Source organism: Crassostrea angulata, chromosome 3 (genome assembly GCF_025612915.1).
Source record: "Crassostrea angulata isolate pt1a10 chromosome 3, ASM2561291v2, whole genome shotgun sequence".
Taxonomy (NCBI): Eukaryota; Metazoa; Mollusca; class Bivalvia; order Ostreida; family Ostreidae; genus Magallana; species Magallana angulata.
The window spans coordinates 54,047,308-54,064,350 of record NC_069113.1 but is presented as its reverse complement, the minus strand read 5'-3'; positions in this window follow the sequence as shown (position 1 = coordinate 54,064,350).

Here is a 17,043-nt window from a genome sequence, read left to right as displayed (position 1 = left end):
GTCTCTATACAGGGCGCCTAGCGCCCAAACTGGGAGGTGTGCCATCTAGCTGAGACCGGTTCTTTGGGGGTACGGGTGTTCCCTGACGGAATCCGGTCTCAAAAGAGGCGATATAAGCACCGATTTCCGGCGCGAGGGCGCTGAGTTGACCCTATCATACAGGTTCCATACGTTATTGTAGGGTCTCTATACAGGGCGCCTAGCGCCCAAACTGGGAGGTGTGCCATCAGGCCGAGACCGGATCCTCGGGGGTACGGGTGTCCCCTGACGGAATCCGGTCTCAAAAGGGGCCCAATTGACACCGATTTCCGGCGCCAGGGTGCTGAGTTGACCCTATCATACAGGTTCCATACATTATTGTAGGGTCTCTATACAGGGCGCCTAGCGCCCAAACTGGGAGGTGTGCCATCTAGCTGAGACCGGTTCTTTGGGGGTACGGGTGTTCCCTGACGGAATCCGGTCTCAAAAGAGGCGATATAAGCACCGATTTCCGGCGCGAGGGCGCTGAGTTGACCCTATCATACAGGTTCCATACGTTATTGTAGGGTCTCTATACAGGGCGCCTAGCGCCCAAACTGGGAGGTGTGCCATCAGGCCGAGACCGGATCCTCGGGGGTACGGGTGTCCCCTGACGGAATCCGGTCTCAAAAGGGGCCCAATTGACACCGATTTCCGGCGCCAGGGTGCTGAGTTGACCCTATCATACAGGTTCCATACATTATTGTAGGGTCTCTATACAGGGCGCCTAGCGCCCAAACTGGGAGGTGTGCCATCTAGCTGAGACCGGTTCTTTGGGGGTACGGGTGTTCCCTGACGGAATCCGGTCTCAAAAGAGGCGATATAAGCACCGATTTCCGGCGCGAGGGCGCTGAGTTGACCCTATCATACAGGTTCCATACGTTATTGTAGGGTCTCTATACAGGGCGCCTAGCGCCCAAACTGGGAGGTGTGCCATCTAGCTGAGACCGGTTCTTTGGGGGTACGGGTGTTCCCTGACGGAATCCGGTCTCAAAAGAGGCGATATAAGCACCGATTTCCGGCGCGAGGGCGCTGAGTTGACCCTATCATACAGGTTCCATACGTTATTGTAGGGTCTCTATACAGGGCGCCTAGCGCCCAAACTGGGAGGTGTGCCATCAGGCCGAGACCGGATCCTCGGGGGTACGGGTGTCCCCTGACGGAATCCGGTCTCAAAAGGGGCCCAATTGACACCGATTTCCGGCGCCAGGGTGCTGAGTTGACCCTATCATACAGGTTCCATACATTATTGTAGGGTCTCTATACAGGGCGCCTAGCGCCCAAACTGGGAGGTGTGCCATCTAGCTGAGACCGGTTCTTTGGGGGTACGGGTGTTCCCTGACGGAATCCGGTCTCAAAAGAGGCGATATAAGCACCGATTTCCGGCGCGAGGGCGCTGAGTTGACCCTATCATACAGGTTCCATACGTTATTGTAGGGTCTCTATACAGGGCGCCTAGCGCCCAAACTGGGAGGTGTGCCATCAGGCCGAGACCGGATCCTCGGGGGTACGGGTGTCCCCTGACGGAATCCGGTCTCAAAAGGGGCCCAATTGACACCGATTTCCGGCGCCAGGGTGCTGAGTTGACCCTATCATACAGGTTCCATACATTATTGTAGGGTCTCTATACAGGGCGCCTAGCGCCCAAACTGGGAGGTGTGCCATCTAGCTGAGACCGGTTCTTTGGGGGTACGGGTGTTCCCTGACGGAATCCGGTCTCAAAAGAGGCGATATAAGCACCGATTTCCGGCGCGAGGGCGCTGAGTTGACCCTATCATACAGGTTCCATACGTTATTGTAGGGTCTCTATACAGGGCGCCTAGCGCCCAAACTGGGAGGTGTGCCATCAGGCCGAGACCGGATCCTCGGGGGTACGGGTGTCCCCTGACGGAATCCGGTCTCAAAAGGGGCCCAATTGACACCGATTTCCGGCGCCAGGGTGCTGAGTTGACCCTATCATACAGGTTCCATACATTATTGTAGGGTCTCTATACAGGGCGCCTAGCGCCCAAACTGGGAGGTGTGCCATCTAGCTGAGACCGGTTCTTTGGGGGTACGGGTGTTCCCTGACGGAATCCGGTCTCAAAAGAGGCGATATAAGCACCGATTTCCGGCGCGAGGGCGCTGAGTTGACCCTATCATACAGGTTCCATACGTTATTGTAGGGTCTCTATACAGGGCGCCTAGCGCCCAAACTGGGAGGTGTGCCATCTAGCTGAGACCGGTTCTTTGGGGGTACGGGTGTTCCCTGACGGAATCCGGTCTCAAAAGAGGCGATATAAGCACCGATTTCCGGCGCGAGGGCGCTGAGTTGACCCTATCATACAGGTTCCATACGTTATTGTAGGGTCTCTATACAGGGCGCCTAGCGCCCAAACTGGGAGGTGTGCCATCAGGCCGAGACCGGATCCTCGGGGGTACGGGTGTCCCCTGACGGAATCCGGTCTCAAAAGGGGCCCAATTGACACCGATTTCCGGCGCCAGGGTGCTGAGTTGACCCTATCATACAGGTTCCATACGTTATTGTAGGGTCTCTATACAGGGCGCCTAGCGCCCAAACTGGGAGGTGTGCCATCTAGCTGAGACCGGTTCTTTGGGGGTACGGGTGTTCCCTGACGGAATCCGGTCTCAAAAGAGGCGATATAAGCACCGATTTCCGGCGCGAGGGCGCTGAGTTGACCCTATCATACAGGTTCCATACGTTATTGTAGGGTCTCTATACAGGGCGCCTAGCGCCCAAACTGGGAGGTGTGCCATCAGGCCGAGACCGGATCCTCGGGGGTACGGGTGTCCCCTGACGGAATCCGGTCTCAAAAGGGGCCCAATTGACACCGATTTCCGGCGCCAGGGTGCTGAGTTGACCCTATCATACAGGTTCCATACATTATTGTAGGGTCTCTATACAGGGCGCCTAGCGCCCAAACTGGGAGGTGTGCCATCTAGCTGAGACCGGTTCTTTGGGGGTACGGGTGTTCCCTGACGGAATCCGGTCTCAAAAGAGGCGATATAAGCACCGATTTCCGGCGCGAGGGCGCTGAGTTGACCCTATCATACAGGTTCCATACGTTATTGTAGGGTCTCTATACAGGGCGCCTAGCGCCCAAACTGGGAGGTGTGCCATCAGGCCGAGACCGGATCCTCGGGGGTACGGGTGTCCCCTGACGGAATCCGGTCTCAAAAGGGGCCCAATTGACACCGATTTCCGGCGCCAGGGTGCTGAGTTGACCCTATCATACAGGTTCCATACATTATTGTAGGGTCTCTATACAGGGCGCCTAGCGCCCAAACTGGGAGGTGTGCCATCTAGCTGAGACCGGTTCTTTGGGGGTACGGGTGTTCCCTGACGGAATCCGGTCTCAAAAGAGGCGATATAAGCACCGATTTCCGGCGCGAGGGCGCTGAGTTGACCCTATCATACAGGTTCCATACGTTATTGTAGGGTCTCTATACAGGGCGCCTAGCGCCCAAACTGGGAGGTGTGCCATCAGGCCGAGACCGGATCCTCGGGGGTACGGGTGTCCCCTGACGGAATCCGGTCTCAAAAGGGGCCCAATTGACACCGATTTCCGGCGCCAGGGTGCTGAGTTGACCCTATCATACAGGTTCCATACATTATTGTAGGGTCTCTATACAGGGCGCCTAGCGCCCAAACTGGGAGGTGTGCCATCTAGCTGAGACCGGTTCTTTGGGGGTACGGGTGTTCCCTGACGGAATCCGGTCTCAAAAGAGGCGATATAAGCACCGATTTCCGGCGCGAGGGCGCTGAGTTGACCCTATCATACAGGTTCCATACGTTATTGTAGGGTCTCTATACAGGGCGCCTAGCGCCCAAACTGGGAGGTGTGCCATCTAGCTGAGACCGGTTCTTTGGGGGTACGGGTGTTCCCTGACGGAATCCGGTCTCAAAAGAGGCGATATAAGCACCGATTTCCGGCGCGAGGGCGCTGAGTTGACCCTATCATACAGGTTCCATACGTTATTGTAGGGTCTCTATACAGGGCGCCTAGCGCCCAAACTGGGAGGTGTGCCATCAGGCCGAGACCGGATCCTCGGGGGTACGGGTGTCCCCTGACGGAATCCGGTCTCAAAAGGGGCCCAATTGACACCGATTTCCGGCGCCAGGGTGCTGAGTTGACCCTATCATACAGGTTCCATACATTATTGTAGGGTCTCTATACAGGGCGCCTAGCGCCCAAACTGGGAGGTGTGCCATCTAGCTGAGACCGGTTCTTTGGGGGTACGGGTGTTCCCTGACGGAATCCGGTCTCAAAAGAGGCGATATAAGCACCGATTTCCGGCGCGAGGGCGCTGAGTTGACCCTATCATACAGGTTCCATACGTTATTGTAGGGTCTCTATACAGGGCGCCTAGCGCCCAAACTGGGAGGTGTGCCATCAGGCCGAGACCGGATCCTCGGGGGTACGGGTGTCCCCTGACGGAATCCGGTCTCAAAAGGGGCCCAATTGACACCGATTTCCGGCGCCAGGGTGCTGAGTTGACCCTATCATACAGGTTCCATACATTATTGTAGGGTCTCTATACAGGGCGCCTAGCGCCCAAACTGGGAGGTGTGCCATCTAGCTGAGACCGGTTCTTTGGGGGTACGGGTGTTCCCTGACGGAATCCGGTCTCAAAAGAGGCGATATAAGCACCGATTTCCGGCGCGAGGGCGCTGAGTTGACCCTATCATACAGGTTCCATACGTTATTGTAGGGTCTCTATACAGGGCGCCTAGCGCCCAAACTGGGAGGTGTGCCATCAGGCCGAGACCGGATCCTCGGGGGTACGGGTGTCCCCTGACGGAATCCGGTCTCAAAAGGGGCCCAATTGACACCGATTTCCGGCGCCAGGGTGCTGAGTTGACCCTATCATACAGGTTCCATACATTATTGTAGGGTCTCTATACAGGGCGCCTAGCGCCCAAACTGGGAGGTGTGCCATCTAGCTGAGACCGGTTCTTTGGGGGTACGGGTGTTCCCTGACGGAATCCGGTCTCAAAAGAGGCGATATAAGCACCGATTTCCGGCGCGAGGGCGCTGAGTTGACCCTATCATACAGGTTCCATACGTTATTGTAGGGTCTCTATACAGGGCGCCTAGCGCCCAAACTGGGAGGTGTGCCATCTAGCTGAGACCGGTTCTTTGGGGGTACGGGTGTTCCCTGACGGAATCCGGTCTCAAAAGAGGCGATATAAGCACCGATTTCCGGCGCGAGGGCGCTGAGTTGACCCTATCATACAGGTTCCATACGTTATTGTAGGGTCTCTATACAGGGCGCCTAGCGCCCAAACTGGGAGGTGTGCCATCAGGCCGAGACCGGATCCTCGGGGGTACGGGTGTCCCCTGACGGAATCCGGTCTCAAAAGGGGCCCAATTGACACCGATTTCCGGCGCCAGGGTGCTGAGTTGACCCTATCATACAGGTTCCATACATTATTGTAGGGTCTCTATACAGGGCGCCTAGCGCCCAAACTGGGAGGTGTGCCATCTAGCTGAGACCGGTTCTTTGGGGGTACGGGTGTTCCCTGACGGAATCCGGTCTCAAAAGAGGCGATATAAGCACCGATTTCCGGCGCGAGGGCGCTGAGTTGACCCTATCATACAGGTTCCATACGTTATTGTAGGGTCTCTATACAGGGCGCCTAGCGCCCAAACTGGGAGGTGTGCCATCAGGCCGAGACCGGATCCTCGGGGGTACGGGTGTCCCCTGACGGAATCCGGTCTCAAAAGGGGCCCAATTGACACCGATTTCCGGCGCCAGGGTGCTGAGTTGACCCTATCATACAGGTTCCATACATTATTGTAGGGTCTCTATACAGGGCGCCTAGCGCCCAAACTGGGAGGTGTGCCATCTAGCTGAGACCGGTTCTTTGGGGGTACGGGTGTTCCCTGACGGAATCCGGTCTCAAAAGAGGCGATATAAGCACCGATTTCCGGCGCGAGGGCGCTGAGTTGACCCTATCATACAGGTTCCATACGTTATTGTAGGGTCTCTATACAGGGCGCCTAGCGCCCAAACTGGGAGGTGTGCCATCAGGCCGAGACCGGATCCTCGGGGGTACGGGTGTCCCCTGACGGAATCCGGTCTCAAAAGGGGCCCAATTGACACCGATTTCCGGCGCCAGGGTGCTGAGTTGACCCTATCATACAGGTTCCATACATTATTGTAGGGTCTCTATACAGGGCGCCTAGCGCCCAAACTGGGAGGTGTGCCATCTAGCTGAGACCGGTTCTTTGGGGGTACGGGTGTTCCCTGACGGAATCCGGTCTCAAAAGAGGCGATATAAGCACCGATTTCCGGCGCGAGGGCGCTGAGTTGACCCTATCATACAGGTTCCATACGTTATTGTAGGGTCTCTATACAGGGCGCCTAGCGCCCAAACTGGGAGGTGTGCCATCTAGCTGAGACCGGTTCTTTGGGGGTACGGGTGTTCCCTGACGGAATCCGGTCTCAAAAGAGGCGATATAAGCACCGATTTCCGGCGCGAGGGCGCTGAGTTGACCCTATCATACAGGTTCCATACGTTATTGTAGGGTCTCTATACAGGGCGCCTAGCGCCCAAACTGGGAGGTGTGCCATCAGGCCGAGACCGGATCCTCGGGGGTACGGGTGTCCCCTGACGGAATCCGGTCTCAAAAGGGGCCCAATTGACACCGATTTCCGGCGCCAGGGTGCTGAGTTGACCCTATCATACAGGTTCCATACATTATTGTAGGGTCTCTATACAGGGCGCCTAGCGCCCAAACTGGGAGGTGTGCCATCTAGCTGAGACCGGTTCTTTGGGGGTACGGGTGTTCCCTGACGGAATCCGGTCTCAAAAGAGGCGATATAAGCACCGATTTCCGGCGCGAGGGCGCTGAGTTGACCCTATCATACAGGTTCCATACGTTATTGTAGGGTCTCTATACAGGGCGCCTAGCGCCCAAACTGGGAGGTGTGCCATCAGGCCGAGACCGGATCCTCGGGGGTACGGGTGTCCCCTGACGGAATCCGGTCTCAAAAGGGGCCCAATTGACACCGATTTCCGGCGCCAGGGTGCTGAGTTGACCCTATCATACAGGTTCCATACATTATTGTAGGGTCTCTATACAGGGCGCCTAGCGCCCAAACTGGGAGGTGTGCCATCTAGCTGAGACCGGTTCTTTGGGGGTACGGGTGTTCCCTGACGGAATCCGGTCTCAAAAGAGGCGATATAAGCACCGATTTCCGGCGCGAGGGCGCTGAGTTGACCCTATCATACAGGTTCCATACGTTATTGTAGGGTCTCTATACAGGGCGCCTAGCGCCCAAACTGGGAGGTGTGCCATCAGGCCGAGACCGGATCCTCGGGGGTACGGGTGTCCCCTGACGGAATCCGGTCTCAAAAGGGGCCCAATTGACACCGATTTCCGGCGCCAGGGTGCTGAGTTGACCCTATCATACAGGTTCCATACATTATTGTAGGGTCTCTATACAGGGCGCCTAGCGCCCAAACTGGGAGGTGTGCCATCTAGCTGAGACCGGTTCTTTGGGGGTACGGGTGTTCCCTGACGGAATCCGGTCTCAAAAGAGGCGATATAAGCACCGATTTCCGGCGCGAGGGCGCTGAGTTGACCCTATCATACAGGTTCCATACGTTATTGTAGGGTCTCTATACAGGGCGCCTAGCGCCCAAACTGGGAGGTGTGCCATCTAGCTGAGACCGGTTCTTTGGGGGTACGGGTGTTCCCTGACGGAATCCGGTCTCAAAAGAGGCGATATAAGCACCGATTTCCGGCGCGAGGGCGCTGAGTTGACCCTATCATACAGGTTCCATACGTTATTGTAGGGTCTCTATACAGGGCGCCTAGCGCCCAAACTGGGAGGTGTGCCATCAGGCCGAGACCGGATCCTCGGGGGTACGGGTGTCCCCTGACGGAATCCGGTCTCAAAAGGGGCCCAATTGACACCGATTTCCGGCGCCAGGGTGCTGAGTTGACCCTATCATACAGGTTCCATACATTATTGTAGGGTCTCTATACAGGGCGCCTAGCGCCCAAACTGGGAGGTGTGCCATCTAGCTGAGACCGGTTCTTTGGGGGTACGGGTGTTCCCTGACGGAATCCGGTCTCAAAAGAGGCGATATAAGCACCGATTTCCGGCGCGAGGGCGCTGAGTTGACCCTATCATACAGGTTCCATACGTTATTGTAGGGTCTCTATACAGGGCGCCTAGCGCCCAAACTGGGAGGTGTGCCATCAGGCCGAGACCGGATCCTCGGGGGTACGGGTGTCCCCTGACGGAATCCGGTCTCAAAAGGGGCCCAATTGACACCGATTTCCGGCGCCAGGGTGCTGAGTTGACCCTATCATACAGGTTCCATACATTATTGTAGGGTCTCTATACAGGGCGCCTAGCGCCCAAACTGGGAGGTGTGCCATCTAGCTGAGACCGGTTCTTTGGGGGTACGGGTGTTCCCTGACGGAATCCGGTCTCAAAAGAGGCGATATAAGCACCGATTTCCGGCGCGAGGGCGCTGAGTTGACCCTATCATACAGGTTCCATACGTTATTGTAGGGTCTCTATACAGGGCGCCTAGCGCCCAAACTGGGAGGTGTGCCATCAGGCCGAGACCGGATCCTCGGGGGTACGGGTGTCCCCTGACGGAATCCGGTCTCAAAAGGGGCCCAATTGACACCGATTTCCGGCGCCAGGGTGCTGAGTTGACCCTATCATACAGGTTCCATACATTATTGTAGGGTCTCTATACAGGGCGCCTAGCGCCCAAACTGGGAGGTGTGCCATCTAGCTGAGACCGGTTCTTTGGGGGTACGGGTGTTCCCTGACGGAATCCGGTCTCAAAAGAGGCGATATAAGCACCGATTTCCGGCGCGAGGGCGCTGAGTTGACCCTATCATACAGGTTCCATACGTTATTGTAGGGTCTCTATACAGGGCGCCTAGCGCCCAAACTGGGAGGTGTGCCATCTAGCTGAGACCGGTTCTTTGGGGGTACGGGTGTTCCCTGACGGAATCCGGTCTCAAAAGAGGCGATATAAGCACCGATTTCCGGCGCGAGGGCGCTGAGTTGACCCTATCATACAGGTTCCATACGTTATTGTAGGGTCTCTATACAGGGCGCCTAGCGCCCAAACTGGGAGGTGTGCCATCAGGCCGAGACCGGATCCTCGGGGGTACGGGTGTCCCCTGACGGAATCCGGTCTCAAAAGGGGCCCAATTGACACCGATTTCCGGCGCCAGGGTGCTGAGTTGACCCTATCATACAGGTTCCATACATTATTGTAGGGTCTCTATACAGGGCGCCTAGCGCCCAAACTGGGAGGTGTGCCATCTAGCTGAGACCGGTTCTTTGGGGGTACGGGTGTTCCCTGACGGAATCCGGTCTCAAAAGAGGCGATATAAGCACCGATTTCCGGCGCGAGGGCGCTGAGTTGACCCTATCATACAGGTTCCATACGTTATTGTAGGGTCTCTATACAGGGCGCCTAGCGCCCAAACTGGGAGGTGTGCCATCAGGCCGAGACCGGATCCTCGGGGGTACGGGTGTCCCCTGACGGAATCCGGTCTCAAAAGGGGCCCAATTGACACCGATTTCCGGCGCCAGGGTGCTGAGTTGACCCTATCATACAGGTTCCATACATTATTGTAGGGTCTCTATACAGGGCGCCTAGCGCCCAAACTGGGAGGTGTGCCATCTAGCTGAGACCGGTTCTTTGGGGGTACGGGTGTTCCCTGACGGAATCCGGTCTCAAAAGAGGCGATATAAGCACCGATTTCCGGCGCGAGGGCGCTGAGTTGACCCTATCATACAGGTTCCATACGTTATTGTAGGGTCTCTATACAGGGCGCCTAGCGCCCAAACTGGGAGGTGTGCCATCAGGCCGAGACCGGATCCTCGGGGGTACGGGTGTCCCCTGACGGAATCCGGTCTCAAAAGGGGCCCAATTGACACCGATTTCCGGCGCCAGGGTGCTGAGTTGACCCTATCATACAGGTTCCATACATTATTGTAGGGTCTCTATACAGGGCGCCTAGCTGTAGGATTTTTTCAGAGAAAATATAGTACGTGATGTAATGTTTGTTTATTCGGATATTAAATTATTTTTGTTGGTTTGTTTGATTGGTTATCAAAGTATGACAGTCATAGTTCTGATTGTTTAACGTTAATTTCTTTGAAATGCTTTTCTACGATTTTTACGAACTTCTTTGTTGTCCTACCAATTCCAATTTTAGAAAGGGGGTTTCCGATGTTAACAGTTTCCACATGCCTCTTTAGCTAACCACGTCAAATATTGAGCGTATCTAATGGGGATATAATCATATTGTAGAAACAAATTATTTATTCTTATACTAAGAAATGGCTTGTAGTACGAAATTTAGAGTTTTGTTTTGTAGTGTGTGAATCTTAATTCGCTATTCTATAATCGTAATAGTTACTAGTTGAATTTACTCAATATTTTGTACACGATAATATATATGTAATATAATATTATTATTGGTGGACTGAAAATAAAGAGTTCGCAGGAAACCAATAGGCGTGGTTACAGTAAGATATTTTAAAATCAGATAAATTATTCTTGTTTTTAAGTAAATATCTATCAAATCTATCAATTTATAGCTAAGGTTATAATTATATCACCATAGACGTTGGAATCTTGGGGGGGGGGGGATAAGCTGCGCCCACCCCCTACCCCACCACCCAATTCCCTCGGTTTAGGATTTGCTTTGATGATTTGAGTTTTTTTTCTATTTTTCTTGATTGATTTCTGAAAAGTCGGTCCTTCTCAAATTTGCTACCATATTACACATTTCTGTTTCTAACTGTTTTAATTGAAAGATACGTCGGTCCTATCACACAACAGGCCGTGCAGACAAATTGAACACCGCGCGTATACGCGGTATAATAATTTGTTAGCTAAGAACAAGGGACGTTATTGACGGAATTTGGCCGAATCTTGAAAGACAATGAGGTTTATACGAGTCATAGTTGAGAATTTTCTCTTTCTAATGATATATAACTTGTTTATATCTGATCATGTTTAACAACACGGATTTAATGCTAAAAGGCGGTGTTAAGAATTCATTACGTTAGTTTTGACGTTCGTTCTATACGACACGACGTCAATTACGCATCTCATTTCCGTTATATAACCGTCAATTATCCAAAAATAAATGATAGTGCGTACAATTTTTCATAAAGAAAGTTAATTCTATCGCTATTTAGAATCATTATTCTTGATGTCCAGGGAGAATGAAAAAGTCGACTTGTTTACACATGAAAGTTTATGCTGCATCATAAAACGCTCGTATTCAAGTAACAAAAGTTAGATTATTTACGCACCCCCCCCCCCCTCTCTCTCTCTCTTTCGAATTCTCTCATTTACTTATTGTATACTTAATTTTTCCGTATATTCCAGTTAGAATATTTCATCTATTGGAAAAATATATGTTTATCTTTTACTACTGAGACATATTGAATGTATTTACATCAGATACTTTAATTTTTTAACACGGCCTGGTGTGAAATAGAACCGACGATATCCAAAAAAAAAATTTCATTCAATGCTTTTATTTATGTTTGTTTGATATGACATTGTATATTGTATAAACATTATTATTACGTTTTTTGTCAGGGATATTAATAATTGATAAGAACAGCCGTAAAACATGTTACGTGTATTTAGTGCGCTTCCGTGACTGAAAATATGGTGTTAGAAAACTTAGAAAAGATATGATTTAACAATTATATTACGAAAGTACATGTACGTATCAAAACAGTAATGTCCATGCAAGTTTCATTTATTGCACAATAATAAATATTTTCAAAATGCGTGGTGACGTTTACTTGTGTTTGTGCATAATTATGCTTATCCGTCGTGTGATTAATTGAAAATTGAACATCACAGACTTTCAATGCTAGCACAAGGGGAAATATACACCGAATTTAGATAAGCATAGATGAAATAAAAATAAAATTTAAAACAAGAACAACCCACTTTTAAAATCGCACTTAAATTGATTTGAATAAAATGCCATGCATGACTGCACAAGAACGTACAGCAGTTGGCATGGCCCAAGCAGGGCACAGTTCAAGATAGGTTTGTTTCTTTTAACAATATTATCCGGAAATTCCATAAAACCGGACGTGTTGGCGACCTACTTGCAGGCCAAAACGTCGTGTATTAATTGACACATCAACAGGGCCGCTACATTTTGGTAATTCACTTTCGGAATGGAAACTTTACAGCATGCGCAAATGCACGTCGTACTTTTGGAACGCATGAAGTCTCCAATATAAGTAACCAAACAGTGCGGGACAGACTGAGACAGGGAGGATTGCATGCAAGGGGAACTTATGTAGGCTTGTTGTTGTTAGCGGCTTAGCCAGACACAGACAACATTGGTTAGCTTAGGCAAGATGTCAACTGAGGTATACACGTGCTAAGTGGGGTCGATTTCTCTTTACTGATGGGTCCAAATTCAATTTGCAGCTATCAGATGGACAGATTCGTGTGTATTGTACGAGGTGGACGTTAGAACGACGCATGTGTTAAGAAAAGAGGGCAATTTGCTGGTGGCTCAGTATTGGTATATCATTAAACAGGCCGAGGAAAACTGCCATCTTCACCAAACCTAAATGGTGCGTGGTATCAAAACAAGATTATTCAGCCAGTTCTGATGCAATATAATGTCAAACTCCACACTGCCAGAACTACACAGCAGATGATACAGGAACATAACTTCCGCTTACTTGATTGGCCACCATGAAGTCCTGATTTTAACCTTATAGAGCATGTATGGGACGATATAGACAGGAGAATTAGACAGCTTCCCCAGCCACATAATTCTGCGGAACTTGAGAGAGACTTTATACACTCTTGGAATAACCTTCCACAAAGGTTTTCATTCAATTACGTTCCACAAAGGTTTTCATTGAATTACGTATATTCTATATATGGAAGCAGATGTCTTTGTGTTATTCGTGCGAATGAGGGAGACACACGAGGTATTAGTGCTGTGACTTTTACATTCCATATTACCTACTCGTTTCTTGATTTTGTAATAAAGCCCTTAAATAAAGTCAGATTGAGGTTTTAAAAATTGTTCACTTACTTTTTATTTTTTACACTTAATAATAGATATGGTCAAAATAAAATAAAAATAAGAATAGTGTACAACAAAAACATTCTCTTTTTATTCAGGAAATATTTCTAAATAGGCTTAGTGGTCTACAATTTAATCATCAAATCTACCTGAAAATTTTAGTTATGATTTGTTTGGTTATAAACTATAATACAGTAAAAAATTCTACATATTTTAGCTTCTAATTTTGGTTGTGATACTACATGTATATCATTATACAGAGATCTTCTTCCGAAGGAGACCAATAAGGTTTAAAAATTGGCACGACCATCCAATTGCAATAAAACGCAAAGTCAAAACGAAACTTATATTGCCAAATGAATTCTATATACGTCAGCCAACTATCAGCTGCCAATTGCTTACTGCCAAATGCTTACTCCCAAATGTTTTCTTTAACACTTTACTGGGTTAAGCGCATGTGCAGACATTCATTTGAGGATGGATGGATTGATAGATTGATTAGGCTAGCGTTTATTTTATTTTACACATATTAAACACATATTAACAACCATCTGCCAACCCTAAATCACCACATTCCATATCACCTGGCTGCCATTTTACCTTAAATCACAACTAGCGAGCGAGCTAGTGCACTGCATGATCCTACTATTTTTATTATACCTGATCACGTGACCCGAAACCTATGCAAGTACGTATGAAAACCCATCACGCAATTAGTTTTTTAAATACTTAAAAGTACATTAACTCATGATTACCACTTTTAAAAGACATGAGAGATAATAGAGTATACATGTAGAATGTTTCAGATTTTGTTTCATTCTTCTCATCCAGAATGACCTTGAAAAAGTAATGGATTCATGGAATAATCATAAATAATATGTATTACGGTACGACCGTTGGGGCGAGCGCAGCAGGTGATCAAAAAATGAATTATGATAAATCAATACAAATAAAAGTAGTGACGTAAAGTAAATGAATTTGAATGCAAAAAAAAATAAACATACCTATTTTTTCCAAAAAAATTTCATAATTCATAATTCATAAGATTTTTTATTTATTTATATACTGGTAACACGCCAGTATAGAATTTATCTCATATAAAAATTAAATGTTGTTGAATAATAAAGATTTTAACATAATGTACATTGCAGTTTATTTCCTCTTTTCCGAATTTTCTATTCACACACGCCTTGCCGGTAGAGCTCGCTTCGCGCCGGCGCTGCGCGCCGGCGAGCTGCGCTCGCTTTAAAACAAAATACACTTCTAGAACGCAGTTCGCTTTTCGATCGCGAAAAGGTCAAAATTTCAAAAAGTAGAGAAGACCACCTCACCAAATGTTCATGGTAGCAGTGGTATACCACCAGTAGATGCCCCTGAAAATTTCGAGCCCCAAATATGATTCTAAATTTTGAATTGCGAATTCAATTGGTATGCTTAGCCCTTTAAAAAATGAAAAGAGATGAATATTCAAAATGGCTAACATAGGCCACCAGACCTGTTCCGTTATTAGATCGAAATATAGTCAGTACGTAAGCCCTGCACATTAGATTCACAATTATTATAGCCGTTGCAGTGTCAATTGGGCCCCTTTTGAGACCGGATTCCGTCAGGGGACACCCGTACCCCCGAGGATCCGGTCTCGGCCTGATGGCACACCTCCCAGTTTGGGCGCTAGGCGCCCTGTATAGGGACCCTACAATAACGTATGGAACCTGTATGATAGGGTCAACTCAGCGCCCTCGCGCCGGAAATCGGTGCTTATATCGCCTCTTTTGAGACCGGATTCCGTCAGGGAACACCCGTGCCCCCAAAGAACCGGTCTCAGCTAGATGGCACACCTCCCAGTTTGGGCGCTAGGCGCCCTGTATAGAGACCCTACAATAATGTATGGAACCTGTATAATAGGGTCAACTCAGCGCCCTGGCGCCGGAAATCGGTGCTTATATCGCCCCTTTTGAGACTGGATTCCGTCAGGGGACACCCGTATCCCCGAGGATCCGGTCTCGGCCAGATGGCACACCTCCTAGTTTGGGCGCTAGGCGCCCTGTATAGAGACCCTACAATAATGTATAGAACCTGTATGATAGGGTCAAATCAGCGCCCTGGCGCCGGAAATCAGTGTCAATATGGCCACTTTTGAGATCGGATTCCGTCAGGGGACACCCGTATCCCCGAGGATCCGGTCTCGGCCAGATGGCACACCTCCTAGTTTGGGCGCTAGGCGCCCTGTATAGAGGACCTACAATAATGTATAGAACCTGTATGATAGGGTCAACTCAGCACACTGGCGCCGGAAATCGGTGCTTATATCGCCCCTGTTGAGACTGGATTCCGTCAGGGGACACCCGTACCTCCGAGGATCCAGTCTCGGCCTGATGGCACACCTCCTAGTTTGGGCGCTAGGCACCCTGTATAGAGACCCTACAATAATGTATAGAACCTGTATGATAGGGTCAAATCAGCGCCCTGGCGCCGGAAATCGGTGTCAATATGGCCACTTTTGAGACCGGATTCCGTCAGGGGACACCCGTACCCCCGAGGATCCGGTCTCGGCCAGATGGCACACCTCCTAGTTTGGGCGCTAGGCGCCCTATATAGAGACCCTACAATAATGTATGGAACCTGTATAATAGGGTCAACTCAGCGCCCTGGCGCCGGAAATCGGTGCTTATATCGCCCCTGTTGAGACTGGATTCCGTCAGGGGACACCCGTACCTCCGAGGATCCGGTCTCGGCCTGATGGCACACCTCCTAGTTTGGGCGCTAGGCACCCTGTATAGAGACCCTACAATAATGTGTAGAACCTGTATGAGAGGGTCAAATCAGCGCCCTGGCGCCGGAAATCGGTGTCAATATGGCCACTTTTGAGACCTGATGCCGTCAGGGGACACCCGTACCCCCGAGGATCCGGTCTCGGCCAGATGGCACACCTCCTAGTTTGGGCGCTAGGCGCCCTATATAGAGACCCTACAATAATGTATGGAACCTGTATAATAGGGTCAACTCAGCGCCCTGGCGCCGGAAATCGGTGCTTATATCGCCCCTTTTGAGACTGGATTCCGTCAGGGGACACCCGTACCCCCGAGGATCCGGTCTCGGCCTGATGGCACACCTCCTAGTTTGGGCGCTAGGCGCCCTGTATAGAGACCCTACAATAATGTATAGAACCTGTATGATAGGGTCAACTCAGCGCCCTGGCGCCGGAAATCGGTGTCAATATGGCCACTTTTGAGACCGGATTCCGTCAGGGGACACCCGTATCCCCGAGGATCCGGTCTCGGCCAGATGGCACACCTCCTAGTTTGGGCGCTAGGCGCCCTGTATAGAGACCCTACAATAATGTATGGAACCTGTATAATAGGGTCAACTCAGCGCCCTGGCGCCGGAAATCGGTGCTTATATCGCCCCTTTTGAGACCGGATTCCGTCAGGGGACACCCGTACCCCTGAGGATCCGGTCTCGGCCTGATGGCACACCTCCTAGTTTGGGCGCTAGGCGCCCTGTATAGAGACCCTACAATAATGTATAGAACCTGTATGATAGGGTCAAATCAGCGCCCTGGCGCCGGAAATCGGTGTCAATATGGCCACTTTTGAGACCGGATTCCGTCAGGGGACACCCGTATCCCCGAGGATCCGGTCTCGGCCAGATGGCACACCTCCTAGTTTGGGCGCTAGGCGCCCTGTATAGAGACCCTACAATAATGTATGGAACCTGTATAATAGGGTCAACTCAGCGCCCTGGCGCCGGAAATCGGTGCTTATATCGCCCCTTTTGAGACTGGATTCCGTCAGGGGACACCCGTACCCCCGAGGATCCGGTCTCGGCCTGATGGCACACCTCCTAGTTTGGGCGCTAGGCGCCCTGTATAGAGACCCTACAATAATGTATAGAACCTGTATGATAGGGTCAAATCAGCGCCCTGGCGCCGGAAATCGGTGTC